The sequence below is a fragment of the Pogoniulus pusillus genome, chromosome 18, assembly GCF_015220805.1.
Source record: "Pogoniulus pusillus isolate bPogPus1 chromosome 18, bPogPus1.pri, whole genome shotgun sequence".
In the NCBI taxonomy this organism is placed as follows: Eukaryota; Metazoa; Chordata; class Aves; order Piciformes; family Lybiidae; genus Pogoniulus; species Pogoniulus pusillus.
In genome coordinates this window covers 21,088,320-21,108,194 of record NC_087281.1, presented here as the reverse complement: position 1 = coordinate 21,108,194, position 19,875 = coordinate 21,088,320, and the positions used below count along the sequence as shown (strand labels likewise).

Genomic DNA, 19,875 nt, shown 5'->3' with positions numbered 1-19,875 from the left:
GCCTGCATCAGGAACAGTGTGGCCAGTAGGACAAGGGAGGTTATTCTTCCCCTGTACTCAGCACTGGTCAGGCCACACCTTGAGTACTGTGTCCAGTTCTGGGCCCCTCAATTCAAGAGAGATGTTGAGGTGCTGGAACGTGTCCAGAGAAGGGCAACAAGGCTGGTGAGGGGCCTGGAACACAAATCCTATGAGGAGAGGTTGAGGGAGCTGGGCCTGTTTAGCCTGGAGAAGAGGAGGCTCAGGGGTGATCTTATTACTGTCTACAACTACCTGAAGGGACATTGTAGCCAGGTGGGGGTTGGCCTCTTCTCCCAGGCAACCAGCAATAGAACAAGGGGACACAGTCTCAAGTTGTGCCAGGGTAGGTATAGGCTGGATGTTAGGAAGAAGTTCTTCACAGAGAGAGTGATTTCCCATTGGAATGGGCTGCCCAGGGAGGTGGTGGAGGCACCGTCCCTGGAGGTGTTCAAGAAAAGCCTGGATGAGGCACTTAGTGCCATGGTCTAGTTGACTGGATAGGGCTGGGTGATAGGTTGGACTCGATGATCTTGGAGGTCTCTTCCAACCTGGTTGATTCTATGATTCTATGTATATGCCCATTTTAACAGCAGTAGTTCTCTTAATTTGTCCATCCAGGAGGAGATGTCTGTAGGCTCAGAGGTTTGCAGTCAAGGAAAAGATGGGAAACAGAAATAAAGATGCACATTGCAGCTTTCCCACAGAAATAGGAATTGCTAAAGCTTGAGGATCTGAGGCTAGTTGCAAGCAGAGCCACACCATAAAGAGGAAAACAGCCACTCTGTGGCCAGCTCAGAGGTAGCACTCCCACAAGCATGCTACCAGCATGCTCCACAGGTCAGCTGAGTGGCACCAAATTTACCTGCTAAGAGTCCACAGCAGCAAGCACAATGGAGCTCACACTGTTTGCTTCTCTCTTTAAACTCCCCAGCTCTAACATTCACAAGATCCCATGTGAATTGTTTTGTCTTCTTTTTTAAGAGAGTCTGAGACTTAACACCTGTAAGTCTGACATTTTAGCCACCAAGATGATAAGAAATTGTTCTTCATTCTCTTCAATGCAACACATTAAATATATTTTCATTATATTTGGTACTTGATCACTGAGTGCAAAATTCATGTCACTGTACCTGCCCCAAAAGCTTTTCTTATGGGAGAAGGGGAACTGCCTCACTGAAAGTCGCTGACCCAAAGTACTAATTATCAGAGGAAATGCTTGATTTTCCAGTGATGCTAACCCACTTCACAACCCAGAAACAGTGAAGGCAAGTTGCATTCGCATCAACCACTGCAGAGTGCAAGTCCATGTATAATACCTTCCCATATATGCAGGCAGAATTTTATGGTTTCATTCTTGAAATGTCAAAATGAAAAGCTCTCTGTAGGCTACATCTAAAACAAGGCTAACTGTAGCACACCAGCATTGCTTTTCCTCCAGTGTACCCTCAGAGAGGAGCACAAAGTACACGTTGCCTGCAAAAAGGTGTAGAGATAGTAATCTGTGGTTCTCTTATCTGTGCAAGCACCTTGAAAGATCCAGCCTTTGGCAGGCAGCTGTGAGCAAGGTAGAGAAAGGGAACAACTGCATGAATTATATGAAACAGTAGCAATTGTTTAGTAGAAATGACTGGAGAATAAAACTTGTGAACAGTTATACAGCTAAGGTAGAAATCCTAAGTCAGTGGAGCAATTTCTTGGAAGAAGTTTGAATGCAGTTTGGTGATGTAAAGGATTCCACTGGTTATCACAATCATATGTTCTGACCTCAAGGTGTCATCCTAAATGCTAGTTTCTTTCCACAGAGCCCTCCCATTTTGTTCCTTTCCACTGCAGAAGTTCCATCAGCAGCCTGCAGAATGGGACACTGTGATGGGTTGAGTTGAATCAGTCATGCCAGCTTCAGAGAATGCTACCTGGAGCAAAGTATTACGGGGCTTGAAGTTCAGATTCCAACACAGAAGGCTTCCTCTTCCAAATGCTGCTTCTGGGTTCCAGGTCTTGGCTCTTTTCTGCAGGCATGGTGGGTGAGACAAGTGGGAGTCAGGTAGATGCTGGGTATGGTTTTCTGGTTTGTGCTGCCTTTTTTCCTGTATTTCACTGCACTTCTACTGCAAATAGGCTAAACTAAGGTAATTATGCATTGTATTATTAGGTTAGATTATCAGCTAAGGTAATTAATGCATCTTATGTTATTGTCATAGAAGGCCAGAATGGGCCTAGTACATGTCCTGGCTTGCCAAGGCATGATCCCATGGTCCCCATCCCTCTGCTGGGGGAGCAGAGCACAGAGAGAAGAGAGAAGACAAAAGACTTGGAGACACCCATACTGAGGGTCCAAGACTTCCCTTGGGAAGGGAAGTATTTCCCAGGGAAAGCAAGCTCCTGACTTCACCTAATATTTGATTTGGAAAAGTGCCATTTTGCTTGGTGAATCTCTGTGGACAAAGAGGCCACTGCATTCAGGCAAACACCAACTGGGCTTCTGCCACATGCCTGCTCTGCTTTTGTCTGCTCTGCCCTGCTGCATTATGCTGTGCTTTGCCTCCAACAACTTTCAAGATGCCAACAGAACTCTCTTCAAGTGTTTGGGTGCTGTCTGATGCTATTTTGTGATAGATATTCAAAGCCTCTTTGTAAGAAATTCTGTAACTAGATTCTATTGTGCCTTCCACCTTAGCAGCAGAATGGAGCCTCTCAAGTTTCCCAGTGGGCAAGCAGTATAATTGAAACTAAGACCCTCTTTCCAGTTTGAAGTTTAATGTTTATATTCACTAGTTCTTTCTTAAGTGTTCTAGGTTGCCTGTTGCCTGTGTGTATAAATAGCCAAACTCTGTGCTTCAAACATTTTTAATGTGTTTTCTGGCACAATTTAATCTTAATAAACATTTTTCATAGTTATTAATAATCATAGAATCAACCAGGTTGGAAGAGATCTCTTCACCTGGATATCAAAATTAATATTGATTATTAATTTTGTACAATTTGTAGCAGTTAAATTAAACTCTTATCATCTCCTTGTCTCAACCCCGAGTTCTGTGTGTTACATTTGCCCCCACTTTTGTGTTGGAGGAGCAGGCAGATTAGCCCTTGGGTTAACCCATTACAACCATTTACATGTCTTCATTGTTTCCATGTGTTCACATAATTAAGGTTTTAGTGAAGTCTAGACCATGCTGCAGCCTTGGAGTCTTTGCTTCCACTAGAAAGGTGTTACTTGAATCACTTCATCTACTTTTACAAAGGGAAAGGAGATTTGGGTTTATTTTCTTTATACCTGTAATCTTTCCTTCTTCAAATTGCTTGCAGGGAAGATGATCAACAGAGGAGAGAGAACTGTGGCATCTCGTGATTGATTACAACTTCTCTCCCCAGGTTGCTCTGCTCATCTATTTTATATGCCATTTGCCAAAGGTAATATGATGTTAAGGAGAAAAGTCTAGCAATGAGAGATCAATTTGTTTCATCAAAAATAATTCTATTTCTTTTCATTCTATCTTGGGAAACATAATGAACAATTGAAAACACCTTCCCAAATATTTCTCAGGCATATTTTTTGTGTTACATCATATAAGAAATATTTTGTTCTGCTTAATTATCAGCTGGTACTTTTTCTGAGCTTTGATAAGTCTGATTTTGCCATCACCTTCCTTTAACTTACTCCACAGACGCCTGTATAGTATACACATACAAATTCCTACTCACTGCACAAAGCCATGGAAAACCTGACAAAACCAACAATTTGTATTTGCTTGGTTTAGGGATGTGTTGCCTCTTTAACAAAGGACTACAGTTCTGAGCTGCTCCAGAGACACCACAGGAGGGAACTGCAGGCTAGTGGTTATTTACTGTAAGTATAGATGTCAGCTAGCAGTAAATAACTACTCTGATGTTCAAGTCCAGCAAACATCAATTGTGCTGGCTCACACACCAGCAGAAAATTTAAAGGGAAAGAATTATCCTGTACCTGTCTTTTCTGAGACTCAACCTTGCACCCCTCCAAGGAAAAAGAAAGCAAGCACACACTGATTTTATTTCTCCAGTGTGCTGGGAGAACATGGAGGGGAAAAAGTAGCAGTAATCCCCTGCCTTGGCATGCAGCATTTCTTCATGCCCAGGCTCTAGAGAATGCCTGGTGCTTCAATGAGTCAGACACAGGCAGCATCTGCACTGAAGCTGGACACAAAACATGCCTAAAGTCCTGTTACCCCTCAGGTACAAAATCTTGGGACCACTGCAGAGAGAGTAGTCAGCATTAGCACTGAGATATCCTCTTTGTTTCTGTAGTGATCTGTCAACAAGGCAGAGCAATAAAGCATTAGTGTGAACAGCAAGTGTGTACTTGAATGTCCTTGACAGACATCAGCTTCTCATCTGTAAAATTCCACTGGTCTGTACACTCCCCAGTGGGTTAGCAGTCTAGTTAGTAAATTAATCTTGCTTTCTGTCCCACTGAAGGCCACATTAAAATAGTGTAAGAACAGTTACTGAGCCTACTGCAGAGCTCCTTTCACCCAACCAGAAAGGTCTTTATGAATTTTATTCCCTTAATTGCTAGTACATAGACGCCTTTCATTAATACAGGACCCTGGTAACATTTAGTCCCTATTAAGCAGTTCAACAAAACTGGCTTTGTCATGTCAGTATGTCCAGGGAATATTCATTCATAAGGAAATGAAGTGGCAAACACCAGCCAGGGCCACATTCAGCATCAGGATGTACCAGTAAAAAGCAAGATTGCTAATACCAATGGGTGGATTCATGGATGGGCTTTGCTTGCTTTCCACTGCAAATTGCTGTCTAATGAACAGTTCAGCTCACCCTGAAAGAGCAAAGGGCTGTACATAGCTCCAGACAGAGCAGTCCAGCCTGGAAGGTACACTAGCTGGCAGATCAGGCAATCCATACCCAAGTACATCTCACATGATAAATCTGGAGATCTGAAGTGAGATGTCAAAAAGATGACAAGGAGGTTAGAGGAAAAAGGGTTAGGTCAGATTAGAGTCAAGGCAGAGGCAACCATACAGACCAGACCACCAGAAAGAAGGAGCAGAATTGAGAGCTGAGAGGTGTGAGAAGTATCTTATCTATATTTTGACTAGTTGTGTTTCTCAGCAGAAGGTTTTTTTTTTTCCTCACAGCTAAAGATTTAATCCCTCTCAGTAAAATATTCCAATTAGCCTCAAACCAGCACACCAAACGTTACCCAAGGTGGTAAGTGATGTTAAACACAGGGCCTTGTTTTGATGGTCTCCTTCAGTATGTTGTCCATTCCAAAATTCTAGAAACTGGACACTAACATTGTGACATTCCCAGTCTGGGACAGCACTGCCAATTCAGCCCCAGGCTGAACACCCCATATATACACTTGCAGTTCACCAACTTCTAACAGAAAGTGGTTAAAAGGAACATGCTGCTCTTTCATTTCCAGTAGGTACAAGCTCTGCAGTTGTTTTTCTTTGTACAGGGTGGGGGGAAGAGATGAATATGCACTTTTCTTGGATCCATGCCCAGAACTCAGAAATGGAAATACACACCACTTCCAAATATAAACCCACATTTTCCCTCTGCACAGTTTCCTGTCTCTACACCACATTCAGCTATCAAAACTCTTAGGTGTAGGCTCTGCTAAATTGGTTCTCCAGGAATACCTCCATACAGTTTACAGAAAACAGCAGCTTCAAAGATGGGGAAGTCAACTGAAAGATTCTCGCTGACTTCAAGGAGATTGGATGGGGTTCTGGAAGATGATTACAAAAACAAATTGCAAGGGCGGGGGGGGGGGGGGGGGGGGGGTGGGAAATCTAGTCCCAGTATGCTAAGAGGAAAAGAAACCCAGCAAAAGCATTATGTAGCATGCCAAATATTGTTACTGTAATTGGTGACTGGAGAGCAAGTTGCAGGGCAACTCCCGGGTCACAATATATTTAGTGTAGACCAACAGGCTCAAGAATTCACATAAGCTGCTTTTTTCAGCAGTTGTGCATAAAGCCATCCTGAACATCTGTGAGAACCACTTACAAAGCACTGGGGAAAATCACTGCTATCAACTGCTATCCTCCCTATGCTGGAGTGAAAGGCCAGTGAACACACTGGGTGCTACACAACGCAGGCTGTTTTCTGTCGTTTGTGCAGAGCTGCTGCAACTCTCTGGTCTCAGGACCAGGCCATGGTCCTGACTGAAGCTCAGATTTTGGTCTGTTCTATTGCAGAAGAATTGCTGTAATAGTTCAGCTCCCCCTGCTATAACTTGCATTCAGCAGGAGCTACAGAAGGTCAAGCACCAAATAAGCATGGCATCTTTAACAATGTCCCAGCCTCCAGTTGTTTTAGCACAGGGATGTAAACTGCTATGGTTTCTGTATAGTTTCAGGTACAAACCAACTTTCACTTTCCTAAACTTATCCAGTCTTTCTCAAAAGTAAATGTGTGCACAACATCCTTTGACAAAAAATTCCATGTGTCCACTACCCTTTGAGTATCAACTTTTATTTCTCTTTGAGCTTTTCTTCTGTTAGCTTCATTTGATGTCCACCACTTCTTGAGTTGAAACGTAAAGTGGATATTTGGCAAAGTGAATATTCAAAGTGAATATTCAAGGGAGGTTATTCTTCCCCTGTACTCAGCACTGGTCAGGCCACACCTTGACTACTGTGTCCAGTTCTGAGCTCCTCAATTCAAGAGAGATGTTGAGGTGCTGGAAGGTGTCCAGAGAAGAGTGACAAAGCTGGTGAAAGGCCTAGAACACAAACCCTATGAGGAGAGGCTGAGGGAGCTGGGGGTGTGCAGCCTGGAGAAGAGGAGGCTCAGGGGTGACCTCATTGCTGGCTACAACTACCTGAAGGGAGGTTGTAGCCAGGTGGGGGTTGGTCTCTTCTCCCAGGCAACCAGCAACAGAACAAGGGGACACAGTCTCAAGTTGTGCCAGGGGAAGTCTAGGCTGGATGTCAGGAGGAAGTTGTTGGCAGAGAGAGAGATTGGCATTGGAATGGGCTGCCCAGGGAGTTGCTGGAGTCACCATCCCTGGAGGTGTTCAGGAAAAGCCTGGATGAGGCACTTAGTGCCATGGTGTAGTTGACTGGCTAGGGCTGGGTGCTAGGTTGGACTGGATGATCTTGGAGGTCTCTTCCAACCTCACTGATTCTATGATCTATGAACTCTCTACATGCCACTTCTGATAGGCTTATACCAAAAACTCCTCAGCTATCTCTATAGAAAGTAGAGTCCCAGCTCACTTTGTCATAGTCTCCTACATCAGATTTTCATGCCTTTGATCATCCTTTCTGTCCTTCTCCAAACCTTTCCAGTTCAACACTATTATTTTTCAAATACAGAGATTAGAGCTTCAGATATTATTCATGATGCAGACAAACACTATATCCACACCTAAGATTACATTTTGTTCTGCAATCCTTTCTGTATAAGCCACAGCATTTGATTTGCTTTTTTGACCACTAGTGTGTATGTTGACCTTTTCATAGGACTATCCACTAGAGCCCCAGATTCTCACAACACAGATCTTACTTGCCGGTATGAGCTCAGCTCACTGCTCATCTTTTATGAGAATGGGATTGTTTGTTCCCCACATGGATCAGTTTGTCATTACATACACTGAGTTTCATCTGGCATTTTATTAAGCACTCACTCTTATGATGCCCTTCTGCAGTTCTCCAGCCAGCCTTCCCCCTTGCTACCACTACGACAACAACTTAGCATCACCAGCAGCTTCTCTCTAAGCCATTTCTGAGTGAAGTTAGGAGCACACAGTGCCCAACACACATATTCCTATGTTGTCTCTATCTGCTGCAAGTTTAAGTCAAATTTAAGTCAGATTATCTTTCTGGTATCACAGCTGCTTAGCTATTTTAGCTGATGCCACTTAAATTCTGCAGTGAGGAAGCTGGGTTTTACAAAGGCTTGTGACAAAGTAGATTATACCACACAGATGATCTTTATAAGCTTGTTGACTCCCACAGAGAACAGTAACACATTTGCAAGGCAGAATTGCAATTTAACATAACTCAACTATGCAATACTTATCTGTATATCTTCTAATTCTACTTCTAAAATATTTTCTACACTGTAGCAAGTACTTATATCAGACTTACAATCCTAGAATTCCCCCAACCTCTTAAAGGTGCACACCACATTTATCAACAGGTACAAAGGCCAGAGGTGACATTGCTCTGGAGCTTGTTTGAGCCCAAACCAGTGCTGGCCATTTGTTGCTGCTCATTTTGACAATTTGTTCTATAATCTTCTGCAGACACTTCAACTTCAGAAAGACTTTCTCAAGGGTACCCCACAGGAAGGATTTTGACACAGGAAACATCTCCAGGTTGTTCTGTAGAGAATGACAGTGCAAAGAATGAAATCTCCTTGCATTGGCTTAACAAGTTAAAGTATTCCTCTTGCACCTCAGTGATCTACTACTCCTACAACATATTCTGTCAGGCTTCATACTCCTGATGCATTTGAAGAAACGTGTTATTGTAAAATTTTGGAACCCTCTAGACAGTTGATAGGAAAAAATGAAAAATCTGAATACCTTAGTGAGCTTTATCATAGAATCGCAGAATCAGAAAGGTTGAAAGAGACCTCCAAGATCATCCAATTCAACCTAGCACCCAGCCCTAGCCAATCAGATAGACCATGGCAATAAGTGCCTCATCCAGGCTTTTCTTGAACACCTCCAGGGATGACAACTCCATCAGGAAGGCCAATGGGATCCTGGGGTGTATTAGGAAGAGTGTGTCCAGCAGATCAAACAAGATTCTCCTCCCCCTCTACTCTGCCCTGGTGAGACCTCATCTTGAATACTGTGTTCAGTTTTGGGCTCCCCAGTTGAAGAGGGGCAGGGATCTGCTGGAGAGGGTGAAGCAGAGAGCTACAAGGATGATTAGGGGACTGGAGGGCATGGCTTATGAGGAGAGGCTGAGGGACCTGAGGTTTAGAGGGGATTTGGTAAATGTTTATAAGTATCTGAGGGCTGGCCAGAAGGGGGGACAGGCTCTGCTCACTGCTCCCTCTGATAGGACAAGGAGCAATGGGTGGAAACTGCAGCAAAAGAGGTTCTGCCTCAACACAAGGAGGAACTTCTTTACTGTAAGGGTCACAGAGCACTGGAACAGGCTCCCCAGGGAGGTTGTGGAGTCCTTCTCTGGAGACTTTCAAGGCCTGTCTGGATGTGTTCCTCTGTGCTCTGTGTTAGATAGGATTGTCCTGCTCTGGCAGGGGGCTGGACTCAATGATCTCCTTGGGTCCCCTTCCAACCCCTAATGTTCTGTGACTCCACCACCTCCCTGGGCAGCCCATTCCAATGGCAAATAACACTCTCTCTCTGTGTCTGTCTTAAAAGTATACTATAATCAACCAGTTCATTTTGATGTGCTTCAAAGTTCTGTTTGATTAGAGAGGTAGAGTTTTCATCAAGAGAAACTGAGTAAAACTGTAACAGCATATGACCATGTATGCATTTCCTTACTCTGTAACCTTTTGAAACTATTTTTTACCCATTTCTTGGTGTGGACCTCACTGCACAATAGTTCCTCCTCAACAGTCTCTTTCAAGAGAGCTGTAAAAAAAGTGAACTTATTTTTATGTAAGTCCCTAGTGATGACAACTTTTGGTATGTTTGCTTTGTTTTACTGCTTTTGAGCCCTGCTGAACAGTTCACCTTCCATGTATCTACAAGGCACAGCATCCCTAAGAGACATACTGCATTAACTTCAGACTGCCATATGCTCAGGGCAAAACCAAAAGAAAGGAAAACTGTCTCTGGAGAAAATCTTTAAATAATATTGTTTATAAATCCTATGATTCTGATAATGCAAAACTTCCTTTTCAAAAGGAATTAGCTTGCAGACAAAAAAATACCTGTCAAGTGACCAAGACTACGACATGTTTCCCTATCATCTTCACCAGAATCTATGGTAGTTTTCCAAGCTCAGTCTGAAGCAGCCTTCATTTTATTCCATCAACATGCTTGCTAGAATGGCCATGAATAAAAGACTGTGATATTACCACATAAAATGCCTGTCCTCGACTCATAGCACAAGCACTCTTTCAGAACATGTTTCTTTTATTACCTGAAAGCACTGTTAGCATCCAACAGTTCTTGAGTTACACAAGCTTGGCTGACAAGGCTTAAGTCACTGCAGTGTAGAAAATGCAGTATAAACTAAAACATATTCTCCAACATTACCAATACCATACCAAAATCTGGGCCATTTTGCAATGATTTATCTCCTTTAGACAGCACTTTTTAACTTTACTTCAAAATAAAATCAAATTAGACTTAACAAGATCAAAGAGGACCTTGTTGCTGGACATATGTAGACTAATCGGCAATGTCTTGACCCCCACAGTAGTCTGCAGCCAGCATGGTACATAAAGAGCCACTACAGTTAATGGGTTAGTTCTAATTGCTCCTATTTCTCCAAACACCACAGTAAAAATATGCCTTATGGAGACAAAATGTGCTGCTTGGTCACTCTCAGAAGACTCAGACACTCAGGAAAACTTACAGAATGTCTATAGTAGGGACTAAAGCACACCACTGTGACATGATCCATTAAAACTGAAAGACAGCAATTACAAGGAAAGCAGAGCATTACAAAGGAGCCGACTCAGATTCTTCATCTAAACTTTTGCCTTCAGAGATGACAGATTTCTAAGTGGACTCCACCTCCATACAATCACTTTCCCATCACCTCTTCGCTCCTGTGGAATACGAGTTCCCAGAAACACTGCATTAAGAAAGTCATCTATTCACAAGAAGATTTGAAATGGCAGCATCCCTAGTCACACCCACTCTTGCTGAAGTCAATCACAAACCAGAGCATGAATTAACCACTGATCACATGGGAAGTGAAAAACCTGACCCTTCCATCACACCAGTCACTCTAAGTTGCTCAAATCTCTCCCTGGATCATAAAGTACCCATTAGTGACAGAAATAGGACTTCACAAAATGAATTGCTAGATTCATCTTGAGCAGGACTCTCTTCCTCCTTGTAGATGGAGGTGAAGTATTGCAAGAGCAGAACCAAGAGTGCAGATGCATCCCTAATGCAATAAGACCGTGTCTCATACAATTTTCAGCCTGAGCAGAGTAGAACCATAGAATGCATTGGGTTGGAAGGGACCTCTAGAGGTAAAAGTAAGCTGGGACATCCCCAGCTAGATCAGGTATTGGCCTCTTTGCAGACTGCAGAGCAGACTTGTGACTTCTTGTGACTTGTGCAACCTTATTTTAAAACAACAAAGAATACAAACCACATTTCTGACAGCTGTATCAGGTCTACAATAACTTTCAGAACCCAGAGAACAAAATGCTGTAAAATGCTAAGTTTTCGTTGTCTTGGAGCTAGGAACAAGATTTAACTTTATAAATTTAAATTCTCTCATGATTGGTGACATACTAAAGCACTTAGCATGGATTTCAGGTGCTGCCTGCATTTTCTCTGGCAACAAAAATAAGTGGCTAGTGATCCAGTGAGAAGCAAACATGAAAACAGCTAGAAACACAAAACCAATTTCTTCCACCAAGTTCATCTGTTGGCCTTTAGAGAATGCATACAAAACTACTCAGGTTAGTTAGTAGGGCTGAAGGGGGGGGGAATAACAAGATTGAAAAACATTACTTTCTTCAGTTTGAGGAAAAATACTCAGCATAAGGCAGCAAGAGTTGGAGCTTGCCTTCTATCTTCTGCTGAAGTTAAAATATCACAGAATATAACTTTTCCTGGAAGTGTTTTGGCATTCAGACTGTGCTGAAAGTCCTGATGTTTGAAAACACAGCAAGTTAATTTTTCAGTCAACTTGCTTAGGCAGTGAGAAGAGCACATCCACTGCACACAACTCCTTATGTGCTACTTTCCAGCAGCCAAAAAAAAATTACATATTTCCCTACAACTACCATTTTGCACTTCAAGCTAAAACCTATTGCAAACAGCTCAATCCCAGAGGCAAAAGCTGATACTAAATCTGAAACCTGGTAGCTAAGTTCTTGCCATGGACTCATCCATCTTCCATGATCAAGAGAGACTTCCTACCAGTTTCTCTGTGGGTGGCTGCGAGACAGTACAGGAGAGTGACAAAATGCACTACTCTTTTTTCCTCAGGCTTATTTCTGCCAGGGTTTCCAAAGCAGAAAGCAATCATCCTGTAGGACTGTTCATTAGAAAAAGGCTGACATTTATGTCACATTGCAAACACTACAAGGCTCTCCACACACTCTACAATAAAAATAAGAAGAATTCCATGAAATCCTGTAAAATTAATACAGACTTTTTTTTTCCCCATGGCAATTTTAGGTCAGTAAATTGCCTTTAATGAAAAAAGTTATGCACATGTTCCTTTGCAGTTTAACCTCTATAAGCTCCCCTGGTCACATGGGAAGGCCAAGTTCAAATCCTATTAAGTGCCTGAGACTACAAGTGATGATGAGCCTGTCAGTGAAGTTTTGGTGAACCTCAACACAATTTGCTCCCTCATTACAGTGGTACCACATCTGGAAAAAATCTTAGGACTCTGAGAAAACCCTAAACAATGACAAATTCTACTGCCCTCTGAGGGAGCAGGGACTAATTCCAAATAACGAGCACCACACTTGGAGCCAGTGGGGTCTGGGCTTCACCTGCAGCTTTTCCACAATGCTGTGTCCCCAACCTTTGATCCCTTCTCCCTCACAATTGCATCAGGCTTGGGCTGCTTGAGACATCTACCCAGCTTTTGCTCAAGTTAGCAACACTCCACAGATGTGGAAAGTCAAGCTGCTTTATGCAATGGCTTTATCACAGGCTAGGAGCCTGACCTGGCCACAGCATTTTACATGAGAAAGCTTCAGAAAGATACTGTACTTACTGAGCAACACATTTTCTTACACACCATGAGAGATTATTCTTAATAGGCAAAACATGAAGGGGAGCAAACAATCTCACACAGCACCTTGCTTTTTAAAATCTGTGGAATTATAATAGCTAGCTCTGGAAAAACAGTGTGTGGAAAATCATACAATCATATCATAGAATCAACCAGGTTGGAAGAGACCTCCAAGGTCATCCAGTCCAACCTAGCACTCAGCTCTAGCCAGTCAAATAGACCATGGCACTAAGTGCCTCATCCAAGCTTTGCCTGAACGCCTCCAGGGATGGTGACTCCACCACCTCCCTGGGCAGCCCATTCCAATGCCAATCACTCTCTCTGCCAACAACTTCCTCCTAACATCCAGCCTAGACTTCCCCTGGCACAACTTGAGACTGTGTCCCCTTTTTCTACTGCTGGTTGTCTGGGAGAACAGACCAACCCCCACCTGGCTACAACCTCATAAAAAGTCATTAACTGAACTTTGGTACTAGGCAGCCACCCTGCCTAACAACCTGTTTAATACAAACCACAGCTCTTGTCAAGAATGCTCTATTTTATTTATTTGTTTAAATCATAAATCAGACAAAGCATGAATAAGGTCATGGTAGCTCTGTAGATGTTTCGGCCTCTTGCTCCAGTTTCTCTTTCATCTTCTACCACAAAAAACTAACCTCACTTGTGTTTTAGTTAAATATCAACTGTAACTAGTTCTAGGAGCTTGGCATAGACAACTGGAAAAAAAAATATCTCTCTTTTTTATTTGATGCTTACGGTTTCTGGGTAAGAGCCATACATATCAAACAGATGGCCTGCTGACCTTCACAGTGGATTTTACTAGCATGAAACATCCAGGTTTTAAATTATTTCCTGGTCCCAAACCTTCCTTACAGCGGAGTTGGTACACACACACATTTAGTGAGTAGGTACCTCTTATTTAGAAGACTACACACAAGAAAAATTGCCCATGCACAGAAGTTGGGGAGGGGAAACTAACTGATGAGAGATTATATTTTCCAAAATTAATATTATTTATTAATTTTGCTACTCAGAACTCTCACCACCCCCAATCACTCATTTTAATAATATTTCACTTCTCACACTGTCACGGAAACATTCTATGACTAATATCTAGATCTAGTAATAACCAGAAAAATATATAAGCATTAATTGAACTGGAAGAGAAGATTTCTGCAGTCAAATGCTGCTTACGGTCACTATGCCTCTTGCCCAGTAGCTGGGCTCAAGCTCTTTCTGCTCTATGGCAGAAGGCAGTAGAGAATTACACAGTATCACAGTATCACAGTATCACCAAGGTTGGAAGAGACCTCACAGATCATCAAGTCCAACCCTTTACCACAGTGCCCAAGGCTAGACCATGGCACCAAGTGCCATATCCAACCTTGCCTTGAACTGCCCCAGGGACGACGACTCCACCACCTCCCCAGGCAGCCCATTCCAGTGCCCAATGACTCTCTCAGTGAAGAACTTTCTCCTCACCTCGAGCCGAAATTTCCCCTGGCGCAGCCTGAGGCTGTGTCCTCTTGTTCTGGAGCTGGCCACCTGAGAGAAGAGAGCAACCTCCTCCTGGCCACAACCACCCTTCAGGTAGTTGTAGACAGCAATAAGGTCACCCCTGAGCCTCCTCTTCTCCAGGCTAAACAACCCCAGCTCCCTCAGCCTCTCCTCGTAGGGCTTGTGCTCGAGGCCTCTCACCAGCCTCGTCGCCCTTCTCTGGACACGCTCAAGCATCTCAGTGTCCTTCCTAAACTGGGGGGCCCAGAACTGAACACAGTACTCGAGGTGTGGTCTGACCAGTGCAGAGTACAGGGGCAGAATGACCTCCCTGCTCCTGCTGACCACACCACTCCTGATGCAGGCCAGGATGCCACTGGCTCTCTTGGCCACCTGGGCACACTGCTGGCTCATGTTCAGGCGGGTATCAATCAGTACCCCCAGATCCCTCTCTGTCTGGCTGCTCTCCAGCCACTCCGACCCCAGCCTGTATCTCTGCATGGGGTTGTTGTGGCCAAAGTGCAGCACCCTGCACTTGGAGCTATTGAACCCCATCCCATTGGCCTCTGCCCATCTGTCCAGGCGGTCAAGGTCCCGCTGCAGAGCCCTTCTGCCCTCCAGCTCAGTCACATCTGCCCCCAGCTTAGTGTCATCTGCAAACTTGCTGATGACTGACTCGATGCCCTCATCCAGATCATCTATGAAGATGTTAAAGAGGATGGGGCCCAGCACTGATCCCTGAGGGACACCACTAGTGACTGGCCACCAGCTGGATGTGGCACCATTCACCACCACTCTCTGGGTCCGGCCCTCCAGCCAGTTCCTAACCCAGCACAGAGTGTTACCATCCAAGCCGCGGGCTGACAGCTTAGCCAGCAGTTTGCTGTGGGGGACAGTGTCAAAGGCCTTGCTGAAGTCCAGATAGACTACATCCACAGGCCTCCCCACATCCACCAAGCGGGTCACCTGATCATAGAAGGAGATCAGGTTAGAAAGGCAGGATCTGCCCTTCCTAAACCCATGCTGGCTGGACCTGAGATCTTTGCCATCCCTCAGGTGCGCAGTTATTGGCCCCAAGAGAACCTGCTCCATCAGTTTCCCTGGCACTGAGGTCAGGCTGACAGGTCTGTAGTTCCCAGGTTCCTCCATCTGACCCTTTTTGTGGATGGGGACCACGTTGGCCATTTTCCAGTCTCCTGGGACCTCTCCGGTGAGCCAGGACTGCTGGAAAATGATGGAGAGCAGCTTGGCCAGCTCTGCTGCCAGCTCTCTCAGCACCCTGGGATGGATCCCATCTGGTCCCATGGACTTGTGGGTGTCCAGATGGCTCAGCAGGTCCTGAACTAATTCCTCATGAATTTCCAGGGGAACACACTGCTCCCCGACCCCATCCCCCAGTTTAAGAGGCCATTTGCCTCCTCCTCCTCTCTCCTTACTGTTGAAAACTGAGGTGAAGAAGGCATTCAGGACCTCTGCCTTTGCTTCATCATCAGTTATAGTGTTCCCCTCCTGGTCCAGTAAGGAGTGGAGGCTCTTCTTGCCCTTCCTTTTAGCATTGATAAATTTATAAAAGTGTTTTTTGTTAACTTTCACGGAAGTGGCCAGCCTAAGCTCTAGCTGAGCCTTAGCCTCTCTAATTTTTCTCCTACATAGTCTGGCTACCTCCTTAAACACATCAGGAGAAGCCTTCCCCTCCTTCCAGAGGCGATACACCCTCTTTTTCTCCCCCACTTCCTTCAGGAGCTCTTTGCTCATCCAGGCTGGTCGCCTCCCCCTGCGGCTCATCTTTCGGCACGTGGGAACTGCCAGTTCCTGTGCCTTCAGGAGCTCCTGTTTAAAGTAAGTCCAACCATCCTGGACCCCTTTGTTCTCAAGAACTGCTGCCCAGGGGACATTGGAAATAAGTTCCTTGAGCAAATTGAAGTTTGTCCTCCTAAAGTCCAAGGTGTAGGTTTTGTTGAAGTGCCTCCCTACCTCCCTGTATATTGAAAACTCCACTAACTCGTGGTCGCTACACCCCAGGCAGCCTCCCACTATCACATCTCCTACCAGCCCTTCTCTGTTGGAGAGCAGCAGGTCAAGCTGAGCTTGACCCCTAGTAGGCTCGTTTAACAGTTGGGTCATGAAGCTGTCCTCCATGCACTCCAGAAATCTCCTGGACTGCCTCCTCTCTGCTGAATTAAGTTCCCAGCAGATATCTGGCAGGTTAAAGTCACCCACAAGGACAAGATCTGAAGATCTTGAGACAGCCTCCAACTGTTTGTAAAATATCTCATCTGTTCCCTCATCCTGGTTGGGTGGTCTGTAACAGACTCCAACCAGGATGTCAGATTTATTAGTCCTACCTCTGATTTTAATCCACAAGGTCTCTACCCCTTCATCCCTCACTTCTAGCTCAATGGCATGGAGTGACTCTCTAATATACAGGGCCACCCCTCCTCCTCTTCTCCCTTGCCTATCTCTCCTGAAAAGGTTATATCCCTCCAGTATAACAGCCCAGTCATGCCTGTCGTCCCACCAGGTTTCTGAAATGGCAACTACATCGTAGTCCCCCTGGTGGACCAGGACTTCCAATTCCTCCTGTTTGTTACCCAAGCTGCGTGCATTGGTGTAGATACACTTCAGCTGGGCTCTCGATTCAATTGTCCTTAGTTTCCTTCCATCTCTCTCCTTCTCAGAGAGAGTAATTTCCTCACCCACCCCCTTCAGACCTAGTTTAAAGCCCGCCTAATGAGCCCTGCCAACTCCATTGCCAGGACTCTCCTGCCCTTCCTAGATAACTGCACCCCATCACAAGCCAGCAGGTCCGGCGCAGTAAAAGTTCCCCCATGGTCAAAGAAGCCAAAACGCCGCCGCTCGCACCATCCCTTCAGCCATTTGTTGATATCGTAGGTTCTGCTATTCCTCTCTGTGAACTCCCTGTGAACAAAGAGGCATTTAAGCATTTACTCACAGATTATTACTATTACCCTTGTGGGGCCAGCCACAGTCCAGACAGTGCCCAAATGCTTTCAGGGGACTCTGTCTTGTTGGTCAGTGAGACTTGAATCTTCCCAGCTTCTGGGGACAGGACGCAGACAATCTCTGACCTTGTCTCCTGGCTGATCTGTGTATACCTCCAGGGATTCTGGGCAGGACCTTCAGGTGCAGAGGCAGATGTGTGCAGTCTCAGCACAGTCATGCTGGCCACACAGGCTGATCGTGTGCAGACATCCAGGGTCTGCTGCTGGTAACTGGCGGCAGTGGAGTTTAGCAGGCAGCAGTAAGGCAGTGTGCAATGGCAGCAGGGCTGGGCACAGCAGAGAGAGCAGGCACAGAGCAGGGAAGCAAAGGAGGGAAGCAAAAGCAGGTTGCTCACCTGCCTGTCTCCTTTTATCAGTGTGGGCTGAGATTAACTGCCCTTTGGACACAGAATAGCCACTCAGGATGGCAGTCAGCCAAACCTTACCATGTTAGGCAAAGCCACAGGCTCACTTGTCCCTAATTTGGGCAAAGCACAGGCCTTGCACTAGGCAGGCACAAGCTAAGTGTGTGCCTTACACCACAGGACCCTGGGCAGGCCAGACTCAGTGGCTCCAGGTTTTGTGTCCATTTCCTGTGCTTGCCCCTCTGGTGGAGCAGAAAAACATGCCTAGGCAAGGCAGGACATGTATAAGCCTATTTTGGGCCTATCAGGCCTACCACAACAACAGATCCACAGCTACACTCAAGAACATCCTAAATGTATGGGAACAACATTACAAAATAGTAACAAGAAGGCTAAGTTTGGCCAGGAGTCTCCACACCCAGTGGCAAACCTTCCTGCCACTGGTAGTTCATGCAAACATTCAAATTCTTTATTTTACTGCCAGAATTCAGGGTTTAAAGCCAGTCCAAAATCACTCTTGTGGGTGGGAAAAAGGAATCCATACAAGCAAAAGTTGATTTCATCTTCAGAGCTGCCTGTAAAAGGAATGGGTTGCTGCTGGCCACGCAGGTATTTCACTGTGCGCCTCTGACTTAATACCCTTTCTCACCTTGTTGTTTCAAAGAAACTAATTTGGCACACTATAAAATGTTGATTTTCCAGGTGTTCCCTTAGAGGGAAAACATGACACTTCTTTTAATAAAAAAAAAAATTAAACCCCCAAACCTCCAGCTCCAAATTGTAACCTTTCTTTGCTTCTTTTTATAGCAAGCCAGGGGGACAGAGGAGTGTCACTTACAATTAGGCAGCAAAGCCAAAGTCACACATGGGTGACCTCCAATGCACTAAAACCTTAACACTCACACCAAGTAATAAATGGTAGAAGCCTTATAAGCTCAGGAAACACTAATGAAACTGAAGCACAACACCATTTCTCTCATAGCCTCAAGGGGTACAGTGGATTCCTGGCAGATCTGGTATTATATCCTCAGCTGTGCTTCCTTGCTCTCCCACAATGGCACAACAGGCTCAGGAAGGACACAGATGCATGGTGAGCCTTCTCTGTACCCTGCTCTGAAGCAAAGGCCCATTTATGTCTCTGCTTTCTCCCAAGCACATAGCAGCTGCAGGCTGGCATAGGTGAGTTGGTTGTAGGACAGCCTGAGCCTCAGCTCTTCATTCCATCTCCCTGCCCCAGCTGGAAAAACGCACACACTTCAAAAGGTCCATCAAAATAAACACAGATTCAAATAAGCCTGAAGAACACTCTCTCAAGTGTTCTTTAGTTTCCACAATCTGCCATCCCACTAACATGCTTAATTTCAAGCACTTTTCAAGGGAGAAATGTCTGCAGAAGTGGCCTGAGCACACTCAAAAAATGGAGGTGGAATTTTCAGCAGTATGTCCTTGGCATGTGTAAATCACTCTGACTCCTTATGGCCTCTGCCATTTGCCCATACAATTGGATGCAGTGAACTATGTCCAGTTTCTACTTTTATTCCCTGTTTTTGAAGAAATGATCATAGAATCATAATCATAGAATCAGGCAAGTTGGAAGAGACCTCCAAGATCATCCAATCCAACCTAGCACCCAGCCCTAGCCAATCAACTAGACCATGGCATTAAATGCCTCATCCAGACTTTGCTTGAACGCCTTCAGGGATGGTGACTCCACCACCTCCCTGGGCAGCCCATTCCAATGCCAATCACTCTCTCTGCCAACAACTTCCTCCTAACATCCAGCCTAGACTTCCCCCGGCACAACTTGAGACTGTGTCCCCTTGTTCTGTTGCTGGTTGTCTGGGAGAAGAGACCAACCCCCATAGAATCCTGCCTCTGAACTCTGGATTTAGATTTCAAGGCTGATGTGGCAGAAAGAAGCACACACAAAAGAAAGGAGAAAAAAAAAGTTGGAGAGAAGACAGCAAAAATATGTAGGAGGAAAGGAAAAACGAGTGAAAGAGCACAAGAATCAGCTACTTGGTTATGCTTCTGGAGAAACTGCCCTCGTAAGCACAATAACTCGATGTTACCTATTTGTATCTTATCACATCCATGTCAGCACTGCCT

General features: G+C 44.9%; 1 long non-coding RNA gene across 2 annotated transcripts in view; it reads right to left on the bottom strand.

The window, feature by feature from the left end:
• LOC135183565 (uncharacterized) overlaps positions 1–19,875 on the bottom strand; it is a 64,774-nt gene that overhangs the window by 23,482 nt on the left and 21,417 nt on the right. The window contains exon 3 of one of the 2 annotated variants that reach the window (XR_010305604.1): positions 7,631–8,362. The exons of the other annotated variant lie outside the window; for it this stretch is intronic. This is a non-coding gene — a long non-coding RNA (uncharacterized LOC135183565). Of the gene's footprint in view, positions 1–7,630; positions 8,363–19,875 lie in introns of those variants that run through there. 2 annotated transcript variants of the gene reach the window in all.